At 36.2% G+C, this 13,431-nt stretch overlaps 2 pseudogenes; both read left to right on the forward strand.

Annotated features, from left to right (window-relative positions):
• Positions 4,368-8,511, forward strand: LOC104783836 (annotated as a pseudogene).
• LOC104780457 lies at positions 8,900-11,224 on the forward strand (annotated as a pseudogene).

A 13,431-nucleotide genomic window follows, 5' to 3' on the forward strand; every position in this document is an offset into this window, starting at 1 on the left:
AGTATGTGGTGAGAGTCAACACTATACAAAAATTATCCTCAAAATGATTAAAATAAAACAGTAGAAAAAAATATTCCCGCGGCATAGCGCGGGCACGATCCTAGTATATATAAAGTTAACTTTTCTCTCTTCTACTTTCTCTACATCAGCATCCAACTAAATAATGTTATATTTTTTTTTATTAAAAATATTATTTTAAGTTTCATTTATTACATATTTCTTAGTTATAATTAATAATAATAATAAAATAAAAAAAACTAAGTAAAATTAATTAAATTTTAAAATATTAAAAATTAATATAAATTTGATTTACTAGATAATTAACATAAATATAATAATGAATTAAGTAAAATAAATGAAAATTTTAAAATAGTAAAAATAATACNCTGTTCCTCTTTGTTCCTTCGTTCCCACATCTCTCTTTGTTTAGGCATCAAAATTTGGACTAAATGCGTACATATTCTACTTAAAATTTGGAGTGCAAATGAGATATTTTCAATCAATGTTATATGCGAGTATGTGACTGTACTATGATCATGATATATGACCAAAAGAATTGAACTGTCGTAAGCAATCATGTATTCAATTAGTATTTCTCTTCAGTTCTTGAGTAATAATAAATCTATCAATACAATAAAAGTAAGATTCGCTTTTTTCCAATGTTGACACCTGAGCATTTGGGAGAATCCTGGAGCTGACACCTCAGTTAAAACAGGTAACCAATCAAATTCTAACAATTAATACCGTTCAACTTTGATATCCAATATCTATCTTTCCATGTCACATTTTAAAGTTATTTTGCTGCATTTTTTAAAATGACCCAAGCCCAACAGGCTAATAGCAAAATACAATTACATAGAAATCTAATTGTATTTATAATTAAAAGCCAAGTAAATAGCCCAAATTGTAGAAAGATAAAATAGGTGAAGAAATGGTTATCGTTCAATTACTCAGCAAACCGAAAAATTGTAAGAACATCCAATATTCGATCTCTGCTTGTGATTAATTGTGAGAACTACGGTGAACTTTGTTGTTCCTTTCCCTTCACATCACTTTTCATTTTCTACTCTACAATACTTTACCTTAACGGAGACAATAGGAAAGATTGGAATATTGGATTTTCATCGAAGATAACAAAGTAATCAACCAAAATGACGATGTTGCTTTGTATTTTTTCGGAGACGCACTTTGAATCCGGTAAGAGATACGGTAAACCACACGGCTTCACAGATTGGAATTACCTCTGGCAATAGAAAGATAATGAGAGGTAAGAGTATGAACGCCGTGGGAAAGCTACAACGAGAAGATATAGTTAAAGTATGTGGTGAGAGTCAACACTATACAAAAATTATCCTCAAAATGATTAAAATAAAACAGTAGAAAAAAATATTCCCGCGGCATAGCGCGGGCACGATCCTAGTATATATAAAGTTAACTTTTCTCTCTTCTACTTTCTCTACATCAGCATCCAACTAAATAATGTTATATTTTTTTTTATTAAAAATATTATTTTAAGTTTCATTTATTACATATTTCTTAGTTATAATTAATAATAATAATAAAATAAAAAAAACTAAGTAAAATTAATTAAATTTTAAAATATTAAAAATTAATATAAATTTGATTTACTAGATAATTAACATAAATATAATAATGAATTAAGTAAAATAAATGAAAATTTTAAAATAGTAAAAATAATACTATGAATTTGTTTTAGTAATAATGTTATTATTCAAATTTTAACCAAAAAAATCATATTCCAAAACTTAGAGTGAGTTAATGAGTTTTAGAATGAAAGTAAGATTTTAATGCATGGTGGAGTAAAACAATAATTTATGTAATTGTATTTATAAAAATCTAAACATAAAAATAATATTGAACCGAAATATTAGTTTCTGAGAAACATATACTACAAGAATTTATTATTAAATTTTACTTACAAAAATAAAATATTAACTACTCAACTCAACTTAAAGCTTTTGATCTAAAACGAAGACATTGTAAGGGTCACACTTTTTTGGGAAAACTATGAAAAAGAGTTTTAGAAAATAATTCATCTAAAAAAACAAAATCAATGGTAACAAATATATAAAAAATGAATGTAAGCCGTTATAAAAAGTGACATGTGATTTCTGTAGCATATTTCAGAGAACATATTATCAACTGGAGCTCCAATTCTAGAACATGATAAATATATATATATATATATATAAAAAACAAGCTTGAGATTTCATCAATTTTATCAAATGCATTTAACCCAAAACAATTGAGAAAACAACATATTTAAAGTACACTATGTTTTTTTTGAGAAGACAAAGCGAGGTTGCATCACAAAATTAACATATGAAAATAACATATGAGGTTTTAGAAAAATATGTAACTTGGATTAGTGAACGGATATTCATTGTCGGGTTTAACTGTTTCACCATACAGGTGATGCACTTGGACAACCCCGTTTAGCGATATAACACTAAAACTGTTCATGAAACTTTGTATATTTGCATTTAATGTGAGATATCGATATGTTTAAATGATCTCTATAATTAGGTAAATGATCGACATTCGACGTTAGAACTTTTAAAAATATGTTTTCATGAAATATGAATATGGAATGAACTCTTCTAAAGATAAAAGGTTAAAAGATTGTCAACAATATTGTTTATTTTTTTAGTAGGATTCTTAAGTGTTTTTTTTGTTACCATGTGATATATTGTTGATTTGCCAGAAAAATATTATTGTGACACTAAATGATATATTTTTTATATATATATATATATATATATATTAATAAACTAAGTATGGTGTTTATATAGATTTTTCTTTTAATCTTCAAATAATTATATTTATTTTTAATGATTCTTATTGATAAAAATTTGAAACTAAAATCCCGCGCAAATAGATATAAAAAGAAATATTATCTTCAACAATATATATGATGTATATCACTTATAGTAAAGTAAGTTTAGTTTTTTTATAGATTTAAACTCTAAAATTTAAATGATTATATTTGAACTCAATAATTTTTATTGATAGAAAATATTTTAATTTAAAATTTTGTGAGTGTGCGGATTCAAATTCTAGTATTATCATAAAAATGAGATGTATAAATCCATCTAGTGAAACTAAACATAGAAAGGCAGCTGAAAGCTGCCTATTCATGATGGCTAGCTATAAGTAGGATGGTCAACTATTCATGTGTCAATTTCATAACTTCATATTAGTACCAAATTGTACCTATTGCCAATATATAAGATATGAAATAATATTTTTTTTTTGTTAATGAAATATGAAATAAGAAATATTTTCAATGAACATATATGCACAATTTCCTTAGCTGTGTATAACATACGATTTTGACAAACAGAAAAAAAAAAATCAAATTTCATAATTTGATCAATGTATGTGTTGATAATAAGATAAAGTTAATATATTTACATATAAGCCCTGCATATAACCACATCGTCTTATGAAGTATGTATAGAAGACTAGAGCAAGGAGTCTATGTGAAGAAGATAAGTACTTTAATGACTTTGACTTAAGAAAAAGGCATTCAATATGCAAAGATCGTAATGACTGTACTTGAGAGAGGAAATTGCTAAAGATATTTAATTTGCAGCACCTGCACCGTACGGATCATGATGTTCCAGATGATGTATGTTCTAAGTTGTAACATTTTTACATAAACATAATCGATTCTCATACCATTAGCTATTGTAGTGTGTACGATACATACGACTAGTTTATTCATAAGTTTATTGCAGTTTATTTTTGTATATTGTTTTTATTAAATTAGAATTAAGGGGGAAAACATGCAAACAGACCAAATATTAATATATTGAAACAAAAAATTACATACTCCCAAATAAATTAATAATCTTAATTATATTACTAGGTTTTGATCATTTATTACAATTGAAATTGAAACACATTTGACTAAAAGTAGTAAATGAACCTATATAGTCTCATTAATATATCGTAAAGGGCTAATTCAAATTACAATACATTTGACTAAAACTAGTAAATGAACGTATATAGACTAATATATGAAATGTATATTCATGAACAAGGTGGATATTAATGTCAATACATAGTACTTAGTGTAGTTTTGTAGTTTTGAGGAAATGCTTTTACTGAAATTGGATAAATAATTTATTGTAGTCAAAGAACGTAGAAACTAAAACCCTTTGGTGTTCAGTCTAGATTCAGTATAAATATAATATCACATTAACATCAGATTTGTGTAATGTGCGAAAAAGAAGAACATTCTTATAATCTCTCTACTCTCTCTCTCTCTCTCTTTTCACCCTTTCTTCAACCTCACTCTGAGAAAATTCTGCAATATTATCTTCATATCATACCCCAAGAAGACTAAGACAATGAAGATAGAAGGAGAAGTGGTTGTGATGAAGAAGAACCTTCTTGATTTCAAAGACGTCATGGCTTCTCTTCTTGATCGAATCCATGAACTTCTTGGTCGTCGCGTCTCTCTTAACCTTATAAGCTCTCTCCAACCCGACCCGGGTATTCATCCTTTCTTTTACCCGACCCGTTTACATTTTGCATTCAGTTCCACCTCTTAAAGTTATCCTCTCATTTTTTTCGATTTCATCACTAAAGTTTCCATCTTTTATTAAAAATGTTGGTTCGATTCTTGAAACAGAGGATTACTCTGTCTGTTTGACCAAAAATCAAATTTGAGAATAAACTAAGATTAGTCACTATAGTAGATTCATTTGTTGTTATAAACCATGATGTTGTGACAAATTTTTTATTTTTATTTTTTATTTAGTTTATCCAACATTCCAACCTAAGTTTCTGTGTTTTACTTTAAATAAAATAATATTTTGGGTATTATGTATCAGCTAATGAGAAGAGAGGTAGACTTGGGAAAGCAGCACATCTGAGGAAACCGCGTTTGGAGTCACGTTTGACTGGGACGAGTCAATGGGACCACCGGCTGCGTTTGTGATCAAGAACCACCACCATAACCAATTCTACCTAAGTCCCTCACCCTCCGCGGCTTCCCGAAAAGCGAAGGCGGTCCGACACATTTCATATGCAATTCTTGGATCTACCCGAGTCACCGATACCATTCCGACCGCGTTTTCTTCTCAAACAAGGTAACACGCTAAGACGAATTGGGACAAGTGGACAAGTCATAATATAATACACAAATTGACCTGGAAGTACTATCTTTTTGGGTTTTTATATTCGACTTGGAATTCTATATATTCTTTAACTAATCCTACATTTCTAAGATTTTCCATGTGATAAATATTCTTGAACCGCAGCTCATTCTGTCTAACTAATATTTGGGAATCTAATCTGATAAGTAGAGGGGATCAAATTAACTAATTTAGGGGGTACTGGTTAGTGGTAGGTTAGTAGTAGTGTGTACTGTGAAGTAATAGGAAACATCCTAATCCATATGACATTATATATCTTTAGAGTTAATAATTTATTTTAGAGTTTTGGAATATTCGTGTACGTGTGTGTATAACATAACATATTATTGTACCAAAGAATGAAACCCGATTTACAAGTCACCTTCTTCCTTCATTCCAAATAATTTTCTGTATATAATAGAATCTTTTTCTATAACGTGATAACGACAACTATTACTAAGTAATTGATATTTACATTTTTTCTCGTTTTTTATTTCTTACCGCGCAACCTTGATTTGGTACACAATAAAGTAGGGTGGGACTGGCTCTACTATAGTCGTCTAAAGTCAAAGTGGAGTATATTTAATTTAATTTTATCTTTAGTATTTCACCAAGTTACTAATTTTACTTTTTTTGTTTTCATTTAAACTAAAAAAACAGGCACATCTTTCAAGTACGACACCAGAGCTACTGAAAGAGTTAAGAGAAGAGGAACTAATAAATCTAAGAGGTAATGAGAAAGGAGGAGAACTCAAAGAATGGGACAGAGTTTACGACTATGCTTATTACAACGACTTAGGTGCTCCGGAGAAAGGTCCTAACTCAGTGCGTCCAGTTCTCGGTGGTTCACCTGAGCTTCCTTATCCCCGTCGTGGAAAAACCGGTCCTAAACCCAGTAAATCCGGTTAGTCAACTTAAACTTTTGAAATCATATATACATTGCAAAACTCAATGGTTACTTGACATATACGTCATTGTTTGATCAGACCCTAAGTCCGAGAGGAGGCTGGCTTTCCTCAACTTAAACATATACGTGCCACGGGATGAGAGGTTTAGCTGTGTGAAGTTCTCTGAATTCCTCGCTTACGCACTCAAAGCGGTGACTCAAGTGCTCGTCCCTGAGATCGCCTCTGTTTGCGACAAGACCATCAACGAGTTTGGCTCTTTTAAAGATGTTTTTAACCTCTACGACGGTAGTATTAAGCTTGCCAATGGTCGCACCATTTCTAAGCTCCGTGACATTATTCCATGGGAGATGTTTAGAGAGCTCATTCGTAATGACGGAGAACGGTTCTTGAAGTTTCCATTGCCTGACATTCTCAAAGGTAACATATAAATAGTTAGATAGTCGATTTAGACCTAAACTTTTTATAGATTTTGACATACAATGATCCTATATTTGTTACAGAGAGTAGGTCGGCTTGGAGAACCGATGAAGAGTTTGCCAGGGAAATGCTGGCTGGTCTCAATCCAGTGGTGATTAGTCGTCTCTAGGTTTAAATCTTATCATTCAACTTCTTAATTTGGAATAATTGAAATTCATCGATTGTTCTCTCTTGATTACTAAATAATTTGGATATACAATAATGCAGGAGTTTCAACCAAAGAGCGATCTGGACTTTGCAAAGTATGGAAATCAAGACAGCTCGATACGCGAAGAGCACATAGAAGCAAACATGAACGGCCTCAATGTTCAAGACGTAAGTATATAAATAATATACCTTTACTTGTTTGACAAGTAAGAGCTCTATAGTCATTGTAGTTAACTGCAATTGGTTTTGTTTTGTTTTGTGTTTGTATAAAAAAAAGGCTTTGGAACAGAATAAGCTATACATATTGGACCACCACGACGCATTAATGCCTTACCTGACGCGGATAAACTCAACAAACACTAAAACCTACGCGACTCGAACCCTTCTGTTGCTTCAAGAAGACGGAACTCTGAAGCCTCTCGCAATAGAGCTAAATCTTCCACACACACAAGGTGAAGCACATGGATCTGTGAGCAAAGTTTTCACACCATCAGAGACAGGAGTAGAGGGATCGGTTTGGCAGCTTGCAAAGGCTTATGTGGCGGTTAATGATTCTGGTTATCACCAGCTTATAAGCCATTGGTAAATAAATGGTGATAACATTTTTGACTAGCTAGAAAGATTTTATTTCGGTTTGAAGTAACCGATTTGTTTATGGTTTTTGCAGGTTGCAGACGCATGCGGTGATTGAACCGTTTAGAATAGCGTCGAATAGGCAACTCAGTGTGGTCCATCCTATCTATAAGATTCTACATCCTCATTTTCGTGACACGATGAACATCAATGCATTGGCGCGACATGTCCTCATAAACTCAGACGGAATTCTGGAGTTAACGGTCTTCCCTGGTCGATACGCCATGGAACTGTCTTTTTCAATTTACAAGAATTGGGTTTTCACCGATCAAGCTCTCCCCAAAGATCTCGTCAAAAGGTAAAGCATCAAGTCTCTTTCTACACAATTCTTGAGTCACAAGTAAACCTAGAGTCTTGTGGGACAAGTAACCTTAAAATGCTCTGTTTCCGCAGAGGAGTTGCCTTGGAAGATCCAAATAGCAACAATGGTGTTAAGCTTTTGATCGAGGATTACCCTTATGCGGTTGACGGTTTAGAGATTTGGTCAGCGATCAAAACGTGGGTCATAGAGTACTGCTCATTCTATTACAAGAACGAAAAAACTGTCCAAACCGATATAGAGATCCAGTCATGGTGGACCGAGCTCCGAACCAAAGGCCATGGTGACAAACAACACGAATCATGGTGGCCATTAATGCAAACCCTCGACGACCTCATCGAATCCTGCACGATCATCATTTGGATCGCTTCTGCTCTTCACGCAGCAGTCAATTTTGGACAGTATCTTACGCCGGGTTTCACCCTAACCGGCCTACGGTCAGCCGCCGATTTATGCCAGAGCCTGGTACCATTGAGTACATTGAGCTGGCAGAAGACTGTGACGTAGCGTTCTTGAAGACGATCATGCCGCAGTTACAGACTCTTCTTGGGATCTCAATCATAGAGACCTTGTCTCTGCATTCAACAGTTGAGGTCTACTTAGGGCAGAGAGAATCACCGAATTGGACAGCTGATGATGAGGTTTAGAGGCGTTTAAACGGTTTTGGAAAGAACTGGAGCTGATAGAGAACAATATTATAATAAGAAACAATAACAAGGGATTCAAGAACAGGACTGGACTGGTTAATATACCGTACACTCTGTTATACCCGAATACTACGGATTACACAAGAGAAGGTGGGCTTACTGGGAAAGGGATCCCTTACAGTGTCCCAATCTTTTTGCTCTTGTTGATTTCGTGATTATGTCTCTTTTTTTAACTTAATTATTATTTTTTTTTTTTTTGGGTTTTGCTTGCTATTATGAACTACGTTACTATCCATTTTTTTGGATTGTTCAAAGTCAATATATTTTTCCCTTTGGTTTTAATTACTTCCCACCACTGTTTAAGTGTTTATATAACTATTAGTCTATTTTTCTCTAAAAATATGGATCTCGATCGATCTCCACATAATTTGTGTGCTCGTAACCTTAAAAAAACAAACTATTAACTATTATTTTTAAAAGATGTGGTTGGTGTGGCGATTATCCCAAGATTTTATATATTGTCAAGTTGAAATTTTAAATGTGGAGGGTGACAAGCGTTTTTGGTTCTTTGCGTAATATTTGGCCTCTTTTCATAGTATATGGCAGTGGAAGTGAGTGGATCTTGAAAAAAAACATTCTTCTTCTCATCCTCAAAGAATTAACATAGAGAGGGAGAGAGATGGAGAATTAAACTCAGGAGGAAGCTTCGACCATCAAAGTTTCATCCCTTACTTGCATAGATCTCGCCAACACTAATCTTCATCAATCAGCGGTTTCACTTAAACAGGTTTGTCTCCATTTTTTTTTTTCTGCTCAAAGTTAAAGATGATTACGGTCTGACCCTTATTACTTACATATGTAAAAAAAATTTGACTCCTTGTGGATTTTACTTATTCCTGGCATGTCTAGATTGTGGATTTTTCTATGTCAAAAATCATGGTATAAGTGAGGAGCTAAAGGACGAGGCGTTCGAGCAGAGCAAGAAGTTCTTTGCTCTTCCTTTGGAGGAGAAGATGAAATTCTTGAGGAACGAAAAGCATCGAGGCTATTCACCCATCCTTGATCAAATCTTAGATCCTGAGAATCAAGTTGACGGTTTGTATGACCATCTTTTACTTGCTTGATCAAACATTTGTTGTTGATGATTATCTCAATCTTGACGTACCAAATGATGGTAATCAGGGGATTACAAAGAAAGTTTTTTCATTGGAATCGAAGATTTCAAAGATGATCCACATGGGGATACACCATTCTATAGCCCCAACCTATGGCCTGACTCTGGTTAGTTATTTTTTTCTCTACATATTCTAGTTAGCTTTTTTTTTTTTTTTTTTTTTTTTTTTTTTTTTTTTTTTTTTTTTTTTTTTTTTTTTTTTTTTTTTTTTTTTTNTATACTTTGATTTTTTTGGCAGATGTTTTGCCAGGATGGCGAGTGACCATGGAAAAATATCATCAAGAAGCATTGTAAGTCTCATGTTTCATTTCTTCAAAAAATAAAATAAAAAATAACTTTTAGGTAAGATTAAATTCTTGACTCTACTAGACCACATTAGTGAGTATGTTTTTTACTATATAAGACCGTACATTTTTTCTGTGAAAAGATTCAGAGAAAAAATTTTAAACTGTATACTTATTATGAGCCTTCCACATGGTCAGGAGGATTTGTAAGAGTATTGCTAAATTATTGGCATTGGCGCTAGACTTGGAAGCGGATTATTTTGATAAACCGGAAATACTGGGAAATCCCATCGCAGTTATGCGATTAGTGCACTACTAAGGTGATTTATTTTCTTAATTAAGCTTTGCATGTCCATGATATGCTGATCCCAAGTAATATAATTAATTGTATTCCTTCTTTCTATTATCTTTTAGGGGTGTCGGATCCCTCGAATGGAATATTTGGATGCGGGGCACATTCTGATTTCGGAATGATGACTCTCTTAGGAACTGATAGTGTAATGGGGCTCCAGGTATTCCACAATTTCGCCAGTCCTATAACTTAAGATGTGACCAGGTTTGGTAATGAGAAATTACTAATTAATGTATGACCGCAGATATGCAAGGATAAGGAAGCGAAGCCTAGGAAGTGGGAATATATACCATCTATTAAAGAGTATAATGAGAATATAATCTAACGTTTTTGGATCCATGATATATATTAAACATCAAGTCTTATATAATAAAATTCTGTTTTTATATATGTTTACCTCTTCAGAGCATATATTGTGAATCTTGGTGACTTGCTTGAGCGTTGGAGCAACGGCATTTTTAAGTAATATCGATTTGTTTACTCTCCCTGATATTCATGTTTAACCCTCTGCGTTGTGAGTTTGGCAAGTCTTCTATATAGCTGACATTTTTCTCACATACATACAGATCAACATTGCATCGGGTACTTGGGAATGGTCAGGAAAGATATTCCGTAAGTCTCTTACTATTACCCATATTGTTGAACATGTTCACAAATGAGTTCGAGATACTATATAACACTGGACATCTTTTCAATGTGATCTTGTTATAGATTCCATTCTTTGTAGAACCGAGTCACGACTGTCTAGTAGAGTGCCTTCCTACCTGCCAATCCGAAAACAAGCCTCCTAAGTAAGGCTTTATATCTTTATCTTGTTACATTGGGACCTTGGACATGTATCAATGTCTCCTAAAGACGTTAACGATTGTGTTTAATGAACAGATATCCAGCTATCAAATGTTCAACGTACCTCACCCAACGTTACCAGCAATCACATGTGGATTTGAGCATCTACAAACAGATTTAATTAAAAGTCTTTGGGTTTCTTCTAGTTTGGTTAAACGCCCCTCCCATTATAAACGCTTTGGTTTTTTTTGTTGTTAAAATTCTTGTCTTAATTAAAGGCTTGTTCATATAGGTTTATACCCTTTTATAAATGGGACCTATTTGATTTACAATTTTTTTTTTTCATGAATGTAGAGTTAGGGCACTCTAGGGTTTTCTGTGTGAAATCCTGAGATTGTCCTCCGAGGTTGGCCCATTTCCTTCTATCTCTGGTGAGTCTTTGTTGGGCCGAGTTGGCATATGGGGCAAAGCCCATATCCAACAATAGTCCCCCCTTAGTCCGGCGAGCGAGGTATTTCTGCGATCGGCGGGCGTACTTTGAGTCTTAACATATGCCTGCTCGGCATTAGGCGTTCCAGACTGCTTCAAGAAGATCTAACTTTGTGCGGTGATGGTTAAAGCGATAGTTTTTGTTGAGCTCGGAGCTCGTTCTGATGTTGTATGCGTTGAGTGTGTTGTTCTGGAGCGCGAAGCTTGTATGAATGTTATGTGTCTTGAGCACGTCTTTGCGGAGCGTGGCGCCTGGCGCGTGGAGTGTTGAGCGTGGATCTCATCTAGATGTTATGCGCCTTGAGCACGTTTTTACAGAGTGTAGTGCTTGATAATGGATCTGCAATGGTTGAGGACGGAGTTGCCGCACATAGTTCGTAACCAAGGATCAAAGAAATTGAGCCAGACCGGCATGCGGAGATTGAGGTCGGCGAGCTTGAGATTGAGGTTGGCGAATGAGTTTGAGGTCTCCGAGATTGAGGTCGGCGAGCGAGAGAGTGAGATTGAGTTCGGCGCCGAGAGTGAGATTGAGGTCGGCGCCGAGAGTGAGATTGAGGTCGGCGAGAGTGAGATCGTCATCGTCGAGGTTGAGGTTGAGATCGGCGAGTGAGATTGAGATCGCCACCGAGAGTGAGATTGAGCTCGATGCCGAGAGTGAGATTGAGATCGGTGCCGAGAGTGAGATTGAGCTCGGCTTAAAGGGAGATCATTGTCGTCGAGGTTGAGATCGTCGTCGTCAAGATTGAGATCGCCACCGAGAGTGAGATTGAGGTCACCACCGAGAGTGAGATTGAGGTTTCCACCGAGAGTGAGACTGAGGTCGGCGAGAGTGAGATCGTCGTCGTCGAACGGGGTCGAGAGGTGAAGAGAGGTCAGCGGACAAAGATTGATGAGTGTTGAGGTTGGTTCTTGCGAGATCGGCGGATTGAGGTCGGCGGGACGCTGCGCGATGCCGCGCAGTTCGGCAAATCCTCATTCCAAGTCGGCGCTTGTCCTACCATTGGGGCGAGCTCCGAGGTCAACTCCTAAGATGGGTGTTCATGATGTGCGCTCGCATTCCACGTCCTCTCATGGGAGCGAAAAGAAGAGGTTTGATCATCAATTTGAGGTCGGCACTTGTGATAGTGCGGGAGAAGGTTTTGAGGTCAATACCAAGCTGGAGGTAGGCACAAAACTGGAGCTCGGCACCAAACTTGAGGTAGGCGCCAAGCTGGAGGTCGGCACCGAAATTGAGGTAGGCACCTAGGTAGAGGTTGGCATCAACCTTGAGGTAGGCACCAAGCTGTAGGTTGGCGCCAAGCTGGAGGTCGGCACCAAGCTGTAGGTAGGTGCCAAGAGACTCGAGTGTGAGAGCGTCGAGCATGAAAGTGTCGAGCATGAGAGCTTCGAGCGTGAGAGTGTCGAGCGTGAGAGCATCGAACGTGAGAGCGTCGAGCGTGAGAGAGTTGATTGTGAGGGCGGCGAGCATGAGAATGGCAAGCGCGAGAGAGTTAGCGTGAGAGCGTCGATTGTGAGGGCGACAAGCATGAGAATGGCAAGCGCGAGAGAGTTAGCGTGAGAGCGTTTGACTGTGAGGGCGTCGAGCATGAGGGCGACAAGCGCGAGAGAGTCGAGCGTGAGAGCGTCGACTGTGAGGGCTGCGAGCATGATAGTATCAAGCGTGGGAGAGTTAGCGTGAGAGCGTTGAGCATGAGGGCGACATGCATGTGAGCGTATGTTTGATATGCAGCAAGGCTTTGTGCTTTACTGGAGTAAAGTGGTAGGCGAGACGGACTCGCCATACCTTTAGGTGTGGCTTTTGTGTTCGGCTTATCCTGTTGGTGTTTGGAGTTGGCAAGAACTTGCAAGCCTGAGCTTGGCTTATTAGTTCAGGCGTCCTCGAGCTAGTGCGAGACTTGCTCGGCTTTTTTCTTGGTTTCGAGATGTATTTTACGGGGCGAGACGTCTCTCGGCTTACCTTGTTACGTGTTTCGAATACCAAGTTTTTGGTTGGTAGTTGAGATGTGCTCGTCGTACCTTTTAGGTGCGGCCCTGGTGTCCGGCTTACCCT

Source organism: Camelina sativa, chromosome 4 (genome assembly GCF_000633955.1).
Source record: "Camelina sativa cultivar DH55 chromosome 4, Cs, whole genome shotgun sequence".
Classification (NCBI taxonomy): domain Eukaryota; kingdom Viridiplantae; phylum Streptophyta; class Magnoliopsida; order Brassicales; family Brassicaceae; genus Camelina; species Camelina sativa.